The 20005-nt window shown below is 38.9% G+C and overlaps 1 protein-coding gene across 2 annotated transcripts in view; it reads right to left on the bottom strand.

The window, feature by feature from the left end:
• LOC119731730 (plexin-A2-like) overlaps positions 1 to 18695 on the bottom strand; it is a 76020-nt gene extending 57325 nt beyond the window's left edge. Inside the window, exons 1-2 of one of the 2 annotated variants that reach the window (XM_038204956.1) lie at positions 18424 to 18695; positions 15709 to 15710 (exon numbers count right to left, since the gene is read on the bottom strand). The gene's annotated coding sequence lies outside the window, so the exon portion shown is untranslated. The remainder of the gene's footprint in view (positions 1 to 15708; positions 15711 to 18423) is intronic. The other variant, XM_038204955.1, reaches the window with a different exon arrangement.
• Between the last annotated feature and the right edge of the window lie 1310 nt (positions 18696 to 20005).

Here is a 20005-nt window from a genome sequence, read left to right on the forward strand (position 1 = left end):
AACTTCAATTGGATTTCCTTTTATTTCCATTTCTCTTGGGACGTTTCTCTCTCAAAAAAGAGTGCCCACGTGGGTTTCGGCACTCAGGGGACACAATTGAAAGAATGAACAGCATCCGGAAGTACAGCCAGTTTCGGAAAGGGGTGGAGAAAGGGGAAAGATAAAAAAGCCTAGGCCCGAGTTATTTTATAACAAGTGGTTCCTCCACTTCCCCTGTGGTTTTCGGCAGTTTTATTTAGAGTTGAGGTCAGCTGCTGGTCAGCGGCCACATTCAACCTCAAACAATCCATCTATTCTGCCACAGATTCATCAATCACGTCCAGCTCCGTCAAATCACTAAAGAGTTGTACTTTTTCTTTTAAATACAAAATCTTAAGCAAAGTCATGGCACGTTTCTCAGAGCATTAATTTTATTTCTATAATTCAGACTTACAACAGCATGTACTGTAGGCCTATTTTTTTTCTGATCTTGAAAAATCAAAGTCGTAATCAAGCCAAAATAAAACAAGAAATGTGCCTCCAAAAATCCCAAACACAAAAAAACACAACCTGAAAATCCCACTGCTCCCAAAAACCCTGAACCAATGAGAAATGAAAAAAAACAAACACAAAAAAAACCCAACAATGCAATACACACAACGAACATGTGCATTGTAGGCCTATATTAGGTTTAGATCATAATACGAATATATCTCAAGTCATTAAAGGGAATATACATCATTTGCTTTTGCTGTAATTTTCAGATATGGATGGAATTGGGGGGTTGGAAATATAAAGCAAATATAGTTACACTGACTTTTTGGAGGTTTTGGGTTTGAAAATGCTACTAAAACCAAGAAAAACGATCATTTTCCTGTAGTCTGGTTCCCTGACTCCATATAAGAAGAAACAGAGCAGTTAACATACATTGGGGAATTGTAAGGTCAGGGAACCAGTCTAGCTGGCTCGTACCCGTTCATGGGTTTGTAATCGATTGCAAACAAGTGCAATGGTCAATTGGGGCCAGTATTTGAAAAAAAGCCAGTTGTTTCCAACGCTGATCGGCCGATCAGCGTTGGAAATTGATACAAAAATACCACTTTTCTTGAAAATGACGGTATACCAGGTGCCATAATTTTACAGGATGCTTTAGACTGTCATTTACCAACATCCTATTAAGGTATTTCGCAAAAACTTGGTAGTTTTATTTTTCGATGTTTGCAAATGTTGTATATTCCCTTTAACAAAACAAATGCCAAAAAAAAAGAAGGAAGAATTTCTTGTGAAATATGTCACAAGTAATTATTTGTCAATTATCCCATCTCCGCAGATAATATAGTTACACAATGTGTATGGTTTAGTGATGAGCCCCGATAAGGTTTCCAGTAAATTGGTTTAATTCCAAATTTCCCTCTATTATTGCGTGCCGAGGTCCGGATGTTGTCAATCATAACAAAGCCATGTCCTGGCACGGGGCTATTGGACTGGATGTGTCCGTCTTAATATCCTGTAATTGCTGCCAAAATTAACGCGTCGTTAGCTGAAGACAAAGGAAGAGCTGACAAAGGGCTACAATGCCGGTCAGCTCAAAGGATGTAAATTTTCATTTCTGATGCTCCTTTTTAAAAGGAAGTATTGAAAATGTATGATTATTGTGATGTAATTTTGAACAATTGCAAAAATCTTTCTAATTATGTACAGAAACTATTATCAGGCACGCAACTGGGAAGTCACTATAAAAAGAGAAAATTCTAAGATTGACAAGACTCTCTGCACTGACTGCAGTGTTTTTCAATTTTTATGGCCAAAAAATTATAGCCCCCCCCAAAAAAAAAAAGGAGGAAATAAACTGATCTGGGGAAAAGTTGTATGCCCATGTAAATATATGGACAAATAATATGGTAAATTCAGGACAGCACTACAAAATGTAGAGATTTGGAGAAACAAAATATTTCACTTTCAGCTGACACTGTACATGTGTGTACAGTGTACATGTACACATGGCCATTTGAACAGCATTGAAGTTGAACCAAATCTTTCATGATGTTGGAATGTTGGGCCTGGAGAATTACTTACCGGTACTCGTTAGGTAAGGCTATGTATGGATTACAATGTTCTGGTACACAGTAAAGCTCTTAATACCCAACAGCCGAAAAAGTGGATTACATAAATATTGGCCTTCAAGTTCCGGTAAACAACTTCATGAATGATTTTCAACATTTGCAGGGGCCGATGGAGGGGGGGGGGCTGGTTGGGGCAGCTGCCCAGCCCAACATCCCTCCCCTCCCCAAATATTTTAATAATTATGTATTCGATGGACAAAAATCCTGCATTTCCTTAACTTTTCTTTCAATTCTTGATTCACCACATCAGGCCTTTGCCTTTTATGTCATGACTACAATTCCTCATTTGCACCCCCTTTTCCCCATTTTGCTTCAACACCCCCTACCACCCCACTTTGGAAAATCCTGGATCCACCAATATTTTGACTGGCTCTCTGATCTTGTGCAACAGCCGACCATCGCTGCAAATTGATACAAAAATTCCGCTTTTCTCAAACAAGACAGTTTACCAGGTGCCATGATTTTGTAAGATACTTGAGACTGACATGTTGTACTTCACTTACAGTCAAGTAAGGTTTCATAATAATTTGTTAATTTTGTTTTTTGATGTTTGCAAATGTGGTACTACCATTAAAGGGAAGAATTTGCAAACATTTCAAAACGAAATGATGAAATTATCACAAAATACCTAACTGGATTGTTAGGGAATGACAGTCTAAAGCATCCTGGAAAATCGTGGCTCCTGGAGTGCTGACATTTTCAAGAAAAATTGCATTTTTCCAACGCTGGTGGGCCGACCAGCGTTGGAGAAAACTGGCTTTTTTCAAAAACTGCTTGCAAACCTTTTGCTGCAAAAACTGCAAAAACTATTTGCAATTGATTACACACCTGTGAAGGGGTACAAGCCTGCTAGACTGATTCTCTGAATTTACAATTCCCCCAAAGTCTATAAATTCTCTGTTTCATCTTAAGTGGGGTCGGGGAACCAGACTACAAGAAAATGAATGATTTTCTTGGTTTTTCCAGCATCTACAAGCCCAAAACGTGAAACACGTCATTTTAACAATATTTGTTATAACATACTAAGCAAAAGCAAATGTTGTACATTCCCTTTAATACTTTATTCAAGTCTGTATTGGACATGTGTGATATTTTTTAACAACTGTTCACTTTTTCTTCAGAAGAGACATATATCTGTACACAACACCATTTGTTCTTTTTGTAGTGACGCAATCGTTTTGTCTCCACAGTGATTTTGCAAAACCTTTTGCTTTGAAGATTATTCACGCATACTGCACAAAGTATGTATTCCAACTTTCCAAGGACAGAATTTACTAGCCCATGAAGTACATGTAGGTATGGTTAAAAGCCTTCATTTAACAAACTCAGTAGTGCTTTGCAACTTCCATTCACTTGTAAAAAATACAACACCTCACGTGCGGCAGTGTCTCTAAAGTGCAAGTACCCCTGTTTTTGGGGTTTTTTTTTTCAGAAGAGGGCAAACGTTTGATTATGCAGGGTGAGTCAAAAAAAAAGAAAGGAAACCCAAATAGCAAGATCATTTTTGTCATGAAGTTCTGTATGTAGCACTTTGAAAAAGCCTTCTGTAAAATCGTGGCTCCTGGTGTGCTGACGTTTTTTCTGACCAGCGTTGGAGAAAACTGTTTCCCCCCCAAAAAAAACTGCTCCTAATTTTTCATATTTTGTTATTCCGCATTTTCTTTGCAATGGATTACACACCTATGAAGGGATAAGCCTGCTAGACTGATTCTCTGACCTTACAATTCCTCTTAAAAGTGTATTAATTGTTCCGCAGGGAACCAGGCTACAAGAGCATGATTGGTTTTCTTGGATTTTCCAGCATCTACATGTACAATGTACATGTACAAGCCCAAAACAAGTCAGTTTAACAATATTTGCTATAACGTACTAATCCTCTAAATCCATTTATTCTTGAAAATTGCAGCAAAAGCAAATGTTGTACAGTCCCTTTAAAGAGGTTGTGGAATGCTGAAAGTCGTTTTGTTTTTAAATTTTTTTTATTGTAGAGTAGACCCATATATGACAAAGTCCCATTCTTTTGTAATGTGCATTTATATGTTTATAAAACTGAAATTCATCGAGTAATTTGTTGGTCGGCGAGCGCATATTTGAAATCAACAGTCGGCGGGTTCTTCGTAAAATGAGAAAAATCGTGACATAATAAACAGGACTCGTTTATACTACGCTGCACCGGGAGTCCTGTTTATTACGTCATGATTTACTATGTTTTTTTTGCTGCCCCCAACGACGATTTTTACACAAATTGCACGTTCGGGTCGAAACAGGACCTGAAAAACAGCTCTCAAAAGTACCTTTTGTACTCATTTCATGACGGACACAATAGTCGTTTATATTTCATCACACCTTAGGCTACATATACCCGAAAAATGACGGAAATGTCTTCGAGCATTCCACCACCTCTTTAATTCCAACGCTCTTGCTTCCAAGAGAGTCTGACACAGCAACATCTCTTGTTCATACAGCGAGTGTACTTTGTGCAGTGAATACCAGTATGTAAATTAATGCATATTTTCAGGCAATATCAACTTTCAAGTTTTCACCTGCAAAAGGAAACAACCCCGTCATACATAATTCTTGTCAAACACCTGCAGCCTGGAAGTGTCAGGGTGTTCTAGAAACACGCATTCATTGGTTGGGACAAGGGCAGACGGGTTAAATAATATAAATAGGTGCCTTCAGTTCCACTTGAGAGTGACATGTTTACAGCCAAACTGTGTGGGAAATCCCAGATAGTGGATTATTGTGGGCTAGCACGTACACATGTAACGTGCTGAAATGTTATTAAAGATATAGTCCATCATTTGTAATTTGTGCATTTTGTTCGTTTGAAGCAACAAAAGTGTTCAAAATCTAATGAAGGTACTGAACAACTAACCTGATGAAGTTTCAGCTCAGCTTCAGCTGTATATTCCGAGAAAAACAGCATTCTCAATTTCAAATCAAAAGTTGCTGAATCATGTTTTGAATTGTTTTGAATTGCAGCCATACATGTACGCGACGTAGCGCACTGATCTGACGAATTATAACCGCGCGCGCGTGTGCGTCGTTCCAATACTTGTGCGCGCTGCGCTGAATAACAAAACGAACTACTAATTTAAATTTTCCTACGGTGCTTCTTAAGAATCACCGTTGGAAATGCCTTCTTTCGTTGATTACTTCAAAATGACAGCTTCCCAGAAGGAATAATTTCACAGGGAGTTTAGTTCCCTTACTATCTTTCAACCAAGTTTGTTTTTCAACAATAATTACGCCAGTTACTTTTCGGATTGCTGCAAATGATGGACTATACACGTGTAGCTTTAAGTAAAGGAATTCATCAAGAAAATATGTACAATGTACAAGTAGGGCTTTGCTATCCGAAGAGTCCATCATTCACCGACTATCTAAATAACTTTTTATTTAATAAAATACATCAATGTATGCGACAATGTGTGCAGTTTCAAGTTTCGTTTTCAGTTTCAAGTGTCGTTTCGGTTTGTGGTAACACCATGTGGTAATAGCTACTGTCACTCAGTAGATATTTAGTTCTGATATTAAGAACTTGTCCTGCTTATTATCAACTTTCGCTAAGTAGTTTTAGTTCTGATAAGAACAGTCCTGCTTTAAGTTCTAAAAACTAGAACTTGTCTTTGGTCTCAACGTGTCAAATAGTCTGCTCTAGTCATCATCAAGAGTTTCAAATTTGACAAAAAATTATGTTTCAAGTTTGACGAAAAATTTTGTACATTTATTTTAGCTGAGTGGTTTTATTCTTTGTTAAATGTCAGATTTTTGTGAACAGCCACTTCACATGCATGATTTCAGCTTTGAGGAATATATCAAACCCACTTGAAAATTTAAACTGTCAAATAACTCGTCAGCTACTAACACATATCAATACATTCTCATCACTTTTATAAACCTCAATGTCAGTGTTCGAAAATTTTGATCAAATTCAAGTTTAAATATTTGCGCAGGATGCACAGCACTACATGTATGTACAGTACGAAGTGTTTCATCCACGCAAAGGTACGTGTAAAAAAACAAACATGTCCTACTTTTGATCCTGCATGTAAGCAACTCTGTTTTTTTATCATGGAATTAAACCAAATTGAAAGTGGCAGATTCTGAAAGTGTCTTTTTTTGTATGGCATTTAAATCTAACCCTCTTGCACAAAACCGATGAAAGTCATTCCATAAAATTTGACATGCCTTGCTCACATGATCTGATTTGGTTTAATTCCATTGGTAAACAGAAATTTAGGATCAAAAGTCGGACATGTGTTATTTTTGGATCTGTGCACATGTAAGGATTGTGTGATTTCTGCAATCCAGCCCATCCTGTATACTTCAAATTTTCAATAAATCATGTATCATTACCCAGGACCACAAGCATTAAATGCTATTATAAAAGAGGAAGAGAAACCAGTAATATGCCAGAATATTAATTTTTTTTCAGTTTCAGAATCGACCATCACCAAAGCACTTCTTTTCCGCTAAGATGTGGTTGATGGGTTTTGCGAACACCCTTAGGGAAAAAAATAGCCCCTTCAACTTTCCACTTGAAGCCGTTTGCCTTGTGGCAATGCCACGGGCCAGACAGCTTCAAGACTTGAAGCTGTCTGGCCCATGGCATTGCCACAAGGCAAATGGCTTCTTCAAGTACATTATATGTAAATTTTAGCATCTTCAAACCTGTGCATAAAATTTGAATTCTGTGCAACTATTCTATGAAAAAAAGAGTCGTATTTAGCGTATGGGGACGTATACTCATTCAGTCTCCTGACGATGACTAGAGCAGGCTAGTTGAAATGTTGAGACCAAAGACAAGTTCTTTTAGAACGTAAAGCAGGACTGTTCTTATCAGAACAAAAACTACTTAGCGAAAGTTGATAATAAGCAGGACAAGTTTTTATCAGAACTAAATATCTTCTAAGCAGTAGTTATTACCACATGGTGTTACCACAAACCGAAACGATACCGATACTCCACCATACAAAGCCTCAAATCTTATATACTCATTCTTGTTCAGTAGTACGAGGTACATGTATAATGTATTTATGGGGACCGAAAATGCTGCGGGGACAGAAAGTCATCATAATTTGCCTAACGATGAAAAACTTCCCCATAACGGTGTAACGCGGTGTAGGCCTACCCATGTGTACGGTACATGTACGTACATGTGTCATTATACACTACCTTATGTGTACCGTACATGTACTGTACATGTATACTTTGTCATTCCCTGAGTCAGAGTAGTGATGCACCAAATGTATAGATTTGATGCTATTTGGCAGCCTTTTTGACTCACCTTTCACACAGATTGTGATGAAGTGACGCACCCCATAAATTGTTAGACCAAAGCATGACTTGAAGCACCCCTGTGCCACAGCCAAGAACATGATGCACTCTTGACGCACCACTGGGTGGATGGGGGGGGGGGGGGGGGGGGGGGGGAGGGGGTATTATGAGAAGCCAATCTAATCCAAGGTGCACTGGAATCCAACAAGACTTCTGCAGCTGCAGGTATCCTGGGATGGGATAGGCTCAACAAGCATAAAATTCAGCCCTTTTTGAGAGGCTCTACTTTGATCAAATGTCAACAATCCTATGAATCTATAAATACTGGCCGGGCATAACTTATACTAAATCTGTAATTTACAAACATATAAACTTACTTCAGCCACTGTATAGTCCATTCTGCATTTTGTTCGTTTGAAGCAACAATAGTGCTCAAGATCTAAAGAAGGGTGCTGAACAACTAACCTGATGAAGTTTCAGCTCAGCTTCAGCTGTATATTTCAAGAAAAACAACATTCTAGGATCTTGATTTCAAATCAATAGTTGCTGAATCATGTTTTGAACTGGGCCTCAATTCAGCGCCCGAAACACGTTCTCACTGAGCCGATTGTAGCTACGCGATGTCGCGCACTGATCCAACGAATTATAGCAACCGTGCGAGCGTGTGCATCGTGCCAACGCTTGCACTTGCCTATTGAAAAAAACGAACTACTAACGGAAATTTCCAACGGTGCTTCTTAAGACGCACCGTTGGAAAGGCCTTGATTTGATTTCTTCAAAATGACAACTTGCCAGAAAGAATAATTTCACAGGGGGTTTAGTCCCCTTACATGTACTATCTTTCAACCAAGTATGTTTTTCAACAATAAATACGCCAGTTATTTTTTGGATAGCTGCAAATGATGGACTCTGGCTTTAAATTTCTCCTCCAAATTTCCACTACATGTACATGTACTGTATGTAATGTAGTATCCGTATTGTTCTTGTTTTATGTTTATCGAGTACATAGTTGGAACCCACTGAACTTGCAGTGAAGACAGATGTTGCACCCAATTCTCTTCCCTTGTTCTGTGGCTCAGCCCGGCCTTCACCCAAACATGACAGAACATTCCTGATCCATCCCCCCCTCACTTTTGGTTGTTTATTTTCAATTTTACGGATGTTGATCTTGAAAGGGGAAGGGCATTTTTACCGCTGGACCTACACCGCCCGCAGCTGTGGGAACCGGTTACAAGTTTGTAATAAATTGGTCGATTTATTTGTCTTAGGCAAAAAAATGACTGAAAGGTGTTTATTTGACTTTGGGGATTGTTTGGTCATTATACTGTGGCAAATTGGAAGTGCAAATTTGTAGTGATTCTAAAAATACCACCGAGTTAATGTTGAAGCTGAAGGTTTTAGGGAGTATAACAAATTCTTGTTTCATAAAAAAAACAGGTGGTTTTTGGCAGAGGATAGCGAACAACATTCACAAAGTTGCACTTAATCTCTCCCAAAAAAAACATGGCTTGACGAAATGAATGTAAGTTCATTCATAGCACAATGTTCATTGTACCGGTACATGTACCCGTACCAGAATATTTTGGCTTGAACTACATGTATATGCATTTCCTCCTGGTTGAACAAACATGATCTACATGTACTCCGAGAAAAAAACTTACGTTTCAGCAAGCCAACATGTACATGTACACACACTTAAAAAATATTGTTGAGACCGAAAAAAATTCAAGGAATTCCCAAAGTGTTAAAAACAAATTCCTCCCTTTGTGCTCCATCAATAGTCAGGAGTGAATTGTCATTAAAAACACAGCTCAGTTGAAAGCATTGAATAGATGAATGATACTTTACAAAAGTCTTTCAGCGGGCAATCACTGCTGAGAAACTGCCCCACAATCCAAGGAATTCTCTACACAGAAGGTGCAGACAAAATGCTTGAAGGACTTTCTAGTATCAATGAAGTCTAGGTATCACTGCCTCTAACTTTTCTAAGCTCAACTCTATAGACTGAATACCTGTGAATGTACTGAATACAAATTTCACTGAAATGGCCTCCCAACGCCTACTCCCGACTCTAAGTTGTTAATTGAATGAGAACAAGTTACCCCTACAAGGGGGGGGGGGGGGAGACTTGGGTATGTACATTTAGCTTCCTGGCCATGGTTCTACAGTGTCAGTAAAGGGACTTTGAATTGGGCAAGATTCACGTAACAATTTCTTTAATTTACGGTATGACAGAATAAGGAAGAATTGTGTAACAGACACATACAATGTACATGTATAAAAGTTTCTTGATTCTGCGATACATACACCTGGAGTAAGTGAACACATGCTGCAATTTACCGGTACTGTAAATTTAAGACATTTTAATTTATTCGTGCCTTTAGGTTTACATATGTACATGTACATGATATGAAATGCTGTTCTTTAGGCCCCAGCAAAATCCAACTACGGTAAGTCTGATGACAGCAGAGTGAAATGGCGCTGAATTTAAATGGAATCCATGCAATCCAACAGTTTATTACAACCTTAAATTATAAATCAAAAATATGCCAATACATGTATGTATGCTTTAGAAACACGTTAATTAAACAGAATACCGTTAACAAAGTACATGTACATGTGTATAAAAGATATTTAAGCAAATTACAACTTAAGTTATTTTCCAACTTGCATGCATACAAGTGTACGGTACCTTGATGGTTTTTGGGCCGTTATCGTTATTTTTTTTCTCAGCCTTAGAAATGAACACAAAGGAGAGCTTCACAAATAATTCAGATTTTCTACAATTATTTTGATGTGTCAGTCTGACTCTGAGAGTAGAGTTAGAGAATAATCCTTTATTTTAATGAAACACATTGTACAAATGTACACAGGTATAATTTCTGCATGCACACATCTTATACATGCATGAGAAGCGGCCTTAAAGCAAATGAAAAGTTCAGAATAATTGGAGAATTCTTGAATATCAGTAGTTCCATTCAACAGAGAGACCGCCACATTAGTGTTCATGTCGCTTCACCACAATGCAGTCTGGTACACCCTATTCTTCTGAATCTTTCAACAATGAACAAGTTTTACAACCACACTACCACTAGACATTCCTCAACATTTCCCACAACACCAAGGGCATGTGCAGCATTGGTATGCCAACTTGCCTGTTGAAAGTCATAAAGAATCGGTGGGAAAATACACACTTGCAATGCAATGTAACTTGACAGTTTTATTACAAACATTGTAAGATACTGGTATAATTTAAGCACACTTTAGGTCATAGTAATACAGTATCTGTAAAAAGTCTGTCAAATAAGATCTGATCTTTTAAGAGAACATTATGTTAACAAAATAACACTGGGGTGGGGTTCGGGGCCTGCTTTTAAAAAGGGCCCCGAAAAAAATTGATTCTACATGTAGATGCTCTGTGGTGCGATCTGAGGCAATTTCTGACCACTTTTCAATATTTTCTTTGCAAAAGATACTTGTAGTGCATAATAGTGCCCTGTAAATGAGACACAAGTTCAAAAATCTGGGGGACATTTGACATTGTGTCCCCCATCCTTCATGTTCCCTTGTCCCCTGCCCCCCCCCCCCTCCCCAGGATCGACGCCCATGGCTTGATGCCAAATTGGTACCTCCCAACCTTTACAGAACTTTGTAAGTACGGTACACGGTACCGTACATACCGGTACACATTCAATACAGCATTTGCGTTGAGTTTGAATTATTTAGGTGTTTTTAACAGCAGTCGTACCGGGTACTTCCACATATCATGCACATAACAATACCCACTGCAGTGCTTACACATTGCGTGTATGCTTAATCCTTCTTGAGGCTTCTAGAGAATGATGCCATTGTGAATGCACAGTAATTGGTCTGTGAGTCAATGAACTCAGAAAGTTACATGGTGAAAAATCCATGGATTAAAAGTAACCTCCAAGGGTAAACATGTATTGCATAGATCTACATACATGTACGGTACATACGTGTACATTGTACATACTGTACGTGTACGTGTACGTGGACATTCCTTCCTCCATGGTGTACATGTATGTATATTGTATTTGTACGAGTTTGTATTCATTCTTCAAGCAAAATTGATGGAGAAATATATAAATCATTCAGTAGGCCTATTTGTTTGTTCAATGTTACAAACCCTCATCCTGATGTCTCCCCATAAAATAAAAAGAAAGAGTTTGAACAAAACCCACCTTGAAACAGCACAACATACTGTATTTACCCACACCCAAAGATTTCCAAGAAGGCAGCGCAAAAATAAATCAAAGTTTATCCAATCCAACCACTCTCCATCCTCCCAAAATATCCTGGGAAAGTTTACCAAGTTTCAGACAGGTTTGCAAACATCCACAAACAGATGTCTCCTTGTTGATACTTTTTTGTTTGTAATTCCCCCAATCTACAAGCATAAATCATAACTTCAGCGCCCTGGGGCACAGCAGTTTGTCAACCTGCAGCCTGCAGCCAAAGACCCAGAGAAACAGGTTAAAGGGACTACCACACACACGACCTGCTCACAAGTCCATACATCATGTTCATGTTCAGGTACTTCCCAAGTTGTGATCAGACCTACAACTTTAAACATAACGCAAACATAGAGCAAGATAGAGCAAGAAAAAACAAAAGGTTCATGTACATTGCATGTATTTTTAAAATAAAACTCTTTTAATAATTTTAGTTCATGGAGGTAGAATTATGTCTCACAGTCACCTACCCATGGTGAAACTATCAGGTCAGCTTTAGTTGACGTTTAAACTCCCTAGCATAATTTACTAGGAACCATACCCATTCTGGCAAATTCCAACACCCACATGGGAAACTGTACACACACACACTGTTGGACTTAGTTTCTGGAGGTATGCCAAACCCAATGTACATGTAAAAGACCATCAGTTTAGGGGTACTGTACCTATCCCAACAGATTCCAACAAAACCTGAGCTGCTGGACTTTGATGGGTTGAGTTCGGTTTAGGGTTAAGGGCCTACATGTAAATCACACAATCCAAATATTCTGTGTTTTTTGAGCCGCATCCATTGTGAGATTTCAGGAACCACTGAACTCTGGCAAGAATCCAACATGGCTTCAATGAGGGTCCGGTGCTCTACATGGGTACAATTCCATTCTGGTTGGGACCAGGGTTAAAAGGCTCTACCTGGGTAGCCGACCTGTGTACACACTGGTGCAAGTGTGAACGGTATGCCATGCTACCTGGGTTCGATGGAACCAGGCTCTGCATACCGATACGGTGGACATGTATTGATTTGAACAAGGGTAGGCAAGACGATGGTACGAATTTAAGGCCTTTAAATAGATTTTGAATTTTTGACCCAGGGAAAACCTCATCTCAACCCTGGTCCTATAACCAGGGTTGGATTTTACCTATTTATAAGCGCCGGACCAGTGTAAAGCCCTGTTAGATTCTTGTGAGTTTCCAAACTATATTTTGGATAGTGTGGTGAAAAGCCGAGTACATGTCTCCCAGAAGTGACTGCCAACAAATGCACTTTGTACAAAAAACATTGATCACTGAATCTTAAAGTCAGCGCTACTGAACAAGAAAATACAAAGACTCAACCAAAGATTGCACAGTCTCTGCAGCACAGAAGCTCATTGAATGAACATTTCAATAGAGATCCACAGAGCTACAATATACATGTACAGTTATTTCTTTAAGGCGACCTCCCACAAATTCAAGGGGTCAGAGTTGTATACAGGGACCCAAGCAAAGGGGTGCCACTTGAGGTTGAAAGGTGGCAATTTCTATGATTGATTGGGTGCCAGGAACAGGTTGTCTTAATGGCAGGCAGTTCACAGCATCTTTTATGGTCTTGGTCTTGGCTTGGGAAATTCTCATCAAGCCTACCAATTCTATACACAGTGTCTTCATGCTGTTCTTTTATTTTTTAAATTGATTCATGGCAATGATGTACACAATGTATGGATCTGCAAAAGTTTTTGGATGAATATTTTTCATGAAAGCTACGCACAGCAGGGCTGGATTTCGAAACAGTTTTGTATTAGATTATTCGGACTTGATCGAATGTACACCGGTAGGGAAATGCGATTCAAGTTTATCATGCGCCATGGGTTAAAAAAAATTTTTTTGGGGGGGGGTTTCACTTCCAATAGTGAGTAAGATACTGGTACCTCTTGTAGGAATAACCTGTTCTCACGGCTAACTCCAGCAATAAGGTCCCCAAGGCCCAAAGGTTCACTGGCTACATTAGTCTGGATGCCAGTAATTGCTCTGGAATTATAGAAATTTATGAAGAAATGGAACCGAACCCCCCCCCCCCCCCCCCCACCCATTTGAATGGTCTCCTGATCATGCATACATTTGTACATTTGCAAGGGTCAAGATGCAGTAAACTTTGAAGATAAGGATGAAATACCGGTATCTGTAGAGAACAATGTACACGGGACACACTGATAGTGTAGATCATGAACAAGTGGGTTCTTGCAAATTTTGCAAGCCTCAACTGAAATCAAATTTTCCCATCAAATTGGCCTACATGTATGCAACACTTGCTTTTCCTTCGCCCCTCTTTCCATTACAGTCTCTTCCACTGACCCTTGAATAAATGCGCTTGTAAGAGGGAGGGACCGTTTCCCACGAAAACAAAATAAGAAGTTGATGACAGAGGACTGACCTCAACCTCAAACCGGGCCAAACGCTGGCATCTGGAGTTTGGGTTAAAAACTGCCTGCAGGAAATATTAAAATCCAATTAGGCGGCGAACCGATTCCCGACAAAAAAAAAAATTGCACCGTTGACCGGGATCAAGGATTTAAATGGAAGATCTGGATGGTGTGAGAAGTGAAAAGAGGACCGGAATGATTGTACGAGTACAGCTGGTTAAATGATTTTTTGCTTCCCCCTCCCAAGTTTGAAGCTGAGCTAAATATTTGTTGAATGCAACATTGTTCAAGTGCAACGTTTTTGCCATTTTTTTCGTTTTTTTATTGGAGCTGACCTTGATAGACGGACAAGGGACAAATTGTTCTGGTTCTACATGTATGCAGCTATTGGACTTTCCAACAGATCACAGTTCGCTGTGGTTGGATTATGATGGATTCAGCAGGTTGCCACAAGAAAACCTAAAAAACTTTAGTGTTGTTGTTTTTTATACAATGTAGACACACATTTTGATACAGATCTGTATTCCTGTAGACTGCTACACCCCAACTGTGCCACTGTGCCAACTACATGTACATTGTACATGTACATGTACATGTATGGCTAAAGGCATAGGCCCTATAGTTTGACCATACAGTTGGGCATGTATCTAGGCTAACAATAGCCAAACTACTTTGGGAGTACCCAACTATGCATGACTTAGACATCAAACACCTGGAATACAGTGTATTACATTGTGTTTACTCACTGAAAAATCAATATAACTACAGTGAGTAATAGGCAGGGCAGTTTCAGATGCAGTGAATATTTAAAGGGATATCATGTGCGATAGTCTCTGAAACTCAAACATGTACATCCTGAGCAAATGTACGGTATGCGTACCTGTATTCCCTGTTGGCTTACTGTCAAACAAAGAATAAAAGTCATCCAAACTGAATACACAATAACCAATGAGGAATGATACAAATATTTGAAAAATGGATTTTCTCTGACTTTTTTTTTACCTTGCCATCTAAAATTTCTAATTTGGCATACTAAGGCCAAAAAAAAAAAGGCTCTGGTTCCTGGTATGCGCGCGCGTCGCCGAAGCCATGCGCGTCGGCAAAATGAAAAAGTTTTTTTTCAACAAAAGATGATGTCTCAAAACCGCCAAACTCACTGATTTGACTGGAATCCTGCTGCTGCACAGTTTTATCGTGTTTTTAGATGGGGTTATGATCGAGAATAAGCTTTATGTGGCCTCTCTGGACTCCCATATTTGCACTAAGTTTAGTCGGGCACCATTTGCCGTCATCAGCCGACATTTGAAGCAAAAAAAAAAAACAGGTAAAAAAAAAAAAAAAGCCGCGTCGCCGCACCACTTTTTGGGCAAGCTCCATACCAGAAACCGGAGACTTTTTGGGGGGGGCCTAAGAGTAATGTACATAATAAAGTGTACCGGTAGGCCTAATGGCACAATTGATAGGCCCTACAAGTAAATGTGCAAATTTACATGGAATGCTTTTGAAATACTGAATCCCACAAAGCTAAATTTTATGCTTTGTTAAACACCTCTCTGCTGGCACTGTATGCATTATGTAGCCTCTAGACCCTTCTGGGCAAGCCAAAGATGAAATGAAACATTGAGTAAATGGATCATAATAACTGTCTAGTACAAAACAAATGTAAATCACCACTCTTGCAGAAAATATCCAATACGCCCCTCCCCCCCCCCAAACTCCCTTTCATTACAATCTACAATTGCCAACCAAGGGAACAAGAAAAAACTTTTAAAAAAAGTTAAAGAAATGAGCCTGCGAATAACACACCCACACTGCAACACCCATCTCATATTTCATGTTGATGTTACTTTCAATGTGACAAAAGTTTTAAGTTACAGCATTATAGCTATGGGCCAAAGGTTAAGAAGCGGCCCCACTTGTTAGCGGGCCTCTTGCCGAAAAACAGTTTCCCTGGACAAGCCGGCACCCTTGAAATTTACGACATCTGCCTTGGTAGGGGATTGTGCACAGCAGGGTGGAATTGGAGAAAAAAACACTAAAATAAAACTATAAAAGTACATGTACATATGTACATGATAATTTGTTGAGGTGTTTTGGAGCCAAAATGTCATTGAACGCAGACACAATAATTCAATTGAAACTTGGGTAATAAACTCTAAAAACTTTTGCACAAAAGATCACTTCACCTGTAATTTTACTTGTAAAACTAAAAATGTGGTTTATGTAAATTACTTTATAATATGAACGTCATATAAATGTGTAGGTGTGCACACGTTGTAAGTTTCCATATATCCCAAACCAATTACAATACCGCTGGGGAAAAAGGAAAACACATATAATTTTTTTTTTACATCTGAAACAGTGACATTTTTAAAACTGTTTTGGGAACTTTTAAAAACAAGTACAGGTCTACATGTACACTCTGTAAGCCAACGCAACTTTAACTGCTTTGTCCAACTTCTTATTTTGTATAGCCTACAGTAAAAGTTCACAGTAAAAGTTCACTGCAAAATAAAAAAAATGAATTCAAATAATTTGTGTACAGGTTCAAAAATTTCCCCCTTGAAAATTCAGGTCTGAACTTGTCTTTTTCCATAACCTGTCCTATCCTACATGAAATATCTGGCTGACAATGATAAGACAAAGTGTTGCTAGGGGCCTGGGGAAATCACCTATTACCCAATCCATAAACCACAAGCTGTCCACGTCTATTAGATTGTACACATTCTGGGCTATTTGACCTTGATTGCACTGTCTAGAGTCAGGGAGCTCCGTACCCTGGGTTCAACTACCCACGCCTGGTTCCCACGGTCTACCCAATCTGCACTTGTGGTATGCCGACCGCTGGCCAACAGACACTGGTGGGCAAGTCCATCGGAAATGATTCCATCAATCAGTCCACGAGACAGGTACATGTTTGCAGACACAGTACAAAGTTCAGCATTTTTTCCCCCTGATTATTTCAGTCAGATTTGACATTGGTGATAAAATTCCTTCTGATAGCTTTGTCAAGTGCTTGCAAACTCAAACTTCAGCGTTATTGCAAACATGTAAATTTTGAATAACAATGCGTTTGCCCACACTTTTTAAAAATTTAACGGCCACACAGCTTAACATTTAGGATCACTAAGAACATTCTGTACATTTATGTAGAAATTAAAAAAAAACGTAAATTTAATCTTTAAATATTCATGTTTAGATGAGTGATGTACAGTATAATTTGGAAATTAATTGACATGAAAAAGTTTGAATTTGGAAGGATATTTGATGTTTTTTTCTTGTTTTTGTTTTCCCCTCATTTTTGTATTGATAATAAATTAGGCCAGAAAATAGTTCTGCTTCCGGTTTCCCTACCTACCCTATTCTGACAGCCCCTACCCTATTTTTTTATGGGAAAAATGAGGAAAAACACCCAAAACCATCAATTTCTACCTTTTACCCTTGACTACATGCAGACGCCTACATATTATCGCACACAAACAAATTTGCCCCCTCCCCCCAAAAAAATTCTCTATCTACCTACCCTGTATTTACGAATGCCATGTAATCGGAAGCATTTTTTTTTGGCCTTGTGGTTGTGTATGGCGATCGTGTATTCTACGGGCCCGGTTCCTATAGTATTTGAGCATGATAGGGGAACAAAATCCACTTTTAAATTATTTGACCAACATGACCGACCAAACTAGTTGGCGACATTTAAGAACATATACATGTAGGTACATGTCACAGTTAAGGGCAGGGTTGGATTTTTGAGGGAAATTTGGGGGTAAAATGACAATCACAGCGACAAAACGCAACAAGAAAATAAAAATGGCGATGACCGTGCGATGTTCACTAACCAGTGAGCACGCAAGTCCCGCTGCACGGCACCAACCGGCCCGCAAACTGTGTATGAAATTTGTAACTTCTACCTCAAGAAACTGTTCAAAAATTACCAAAAAAGGTGTCAAAACATTGAGAGAAGTCTGCTTTAGGTTGATATCATTCGTTTAGAAATGAAAAAAAAATTCTTGATTCTAATTAAATTTGATCGCAACAAAACAGGGGCCCTACACGATCGCCTTACAAGTTACAATACATGTACATGTAATTAATTAAACTTCTCATTTCTGACTAGTTTTGAAACGATAAAATAACTCCACTGTTTCCAAAATATGAAGGTTTTTTTCAAGCAAATCTGGATAGATTTTGGAGAGGCCGTAAGCCCATAGGTCTATTCAGCTGAAAACAATGAAGGGAGATTGTATTTGTACATGTACTGATGTACATCGTTCATAAAACTTCATCCTGATAATCATACATGTAGCATCATCATCGTGGCGACAATGCCAACACAAAATGTAAAGTTTATCTCTCCCGTGTCTTAAAATCGAACCAAAAACTCACCACACGCACGTTGCCGTCGAAGTTGTTGCCGATGAACCGTTGACACTCCGGACCGGACATTAGTCGTCGAAGAAGTGAAGAAAGCGTCAAGAAATTCCCTCAAACAGCCCGATGATGTACCGACACACCAGTCACTAGTGATATTGACACCCACCCACTATAGTCCTAAGAAGTAGTAGTACTAGTAGCGCTGATGTTGTAAAATGCATTCCGACCACAGATCCGACGTGCACTGCATTTCACAACATTCTTCCAAGCGGTTTGATTTGCAAAGTTTGGTCCAAAAAGCGACTTTGCAATAGCGCCCTCTATCTCCATCTAATCAAACCACCTGTTGCGTCTACGTGGGCGTGGCCCATTCAGAGTTTTCATAATGAATAACAAAACATTCCACATTTTTTGCACGTGATTCATGTTTCATTCACGAGCAAAGGCGAAACTGGGGGAAAAATGATAAAAGTTTCAAGAAATATCGGGTTTTTTTAATTCATAGGAAAAGACAAATACAATATCACCGTGTCGGTTTGTGCATGTATTTTAAATGTTGCGAAATAGGCATATAGGCCGATATTGAAAACCTTTGATCAATTAAAAAAAAAGACAGAACAAAGGAAGTAAGATTCGTGCGTATTTTTCGAATTGTTTATACAGTTCCAAAGGGGTTGGGGGTTGGGAAATGAGTCAATCATAACTTCGTTAAAACTTTTTGTATTGCATGTTAATTTATTGACAACAGAGGGCGCTATTCCAAAAAGTTAGCGTACATGTACGTCATAGAGCTGTATACAGCTAGATGGTGTACGTATAAACATAGCCGCCTGCCCCAATTTTGTCTAGCCCCCTCCCCCAAAAAATCCATTAAAAAATGGCAGTAGCCAAATTTAGAAATTGACGTCATCTGCAAATTGTCTAACCCCCAACAAAATAGTCGTGAAAAGGGGGTATTTGTACACTATTAGGTAATATAGTGTGCGTGATTGTAGGATTTTATCAGCGCCCCCCAGCGCCTAAGTGTCCGGGAAAAAACACCGGTCTACATTTCAGCACACCTCCCTGCAAACATTTCTGGATCCACCCCTGCTTAATTAACGTATTTTTAAACTTTAAAAATCCATGTTGACTTCCATTAGGATTGTATTGCAAATAAAATCCTGTATAGTTACGGTCATAATAACTTGATTAATTGAGGTTTTTTTCTGAAATGAAATCTTTTGATGCCAAACATCATGACAAATGAGTGTACGAAAATTCATTTTAATGTAACGTGTATTTCTTGAGTTGTTGGCCCGAAATTGGGTTAGGTGGTGGAGATCGAGACCACTATAATAGAGGGCGCGCCACATAAATAGTGGTCTTAACAATGCATCAACACGGATGCTGCACAAGTGAAGAAAAAGAACATCATCGTTTCCGATGAACTACTCAGGAAATACAAAATGGATTAAATTGAAATTTCGTGCAATTAGTTTTCAAGATGTGTAGCATGAGTGGTTTGAATGGTGTGAGAAACCGTGGAGCTATAAATATAATATGATCGTAACAATCTAGTGTTTTAAACGTTAAAAATCCATGTTGACTTCCA

This window comes from Patiria miniata, unplaced genomic scaffold (assembly GCF_015706575.1).
Source record: "Patiria miniata isolate m_02_andy unplaced genomic scaffold, ASM1570657v1 HiC_scaffold_24, whole genome shotgun sequence".
In the NCBI taxonomy this organism is placed as follows: Eukaryota; Metazoa; Echinodermata; class Asteroidea; order Valvatida; family Asterinidae; genus Patiria; species Patiria miniata.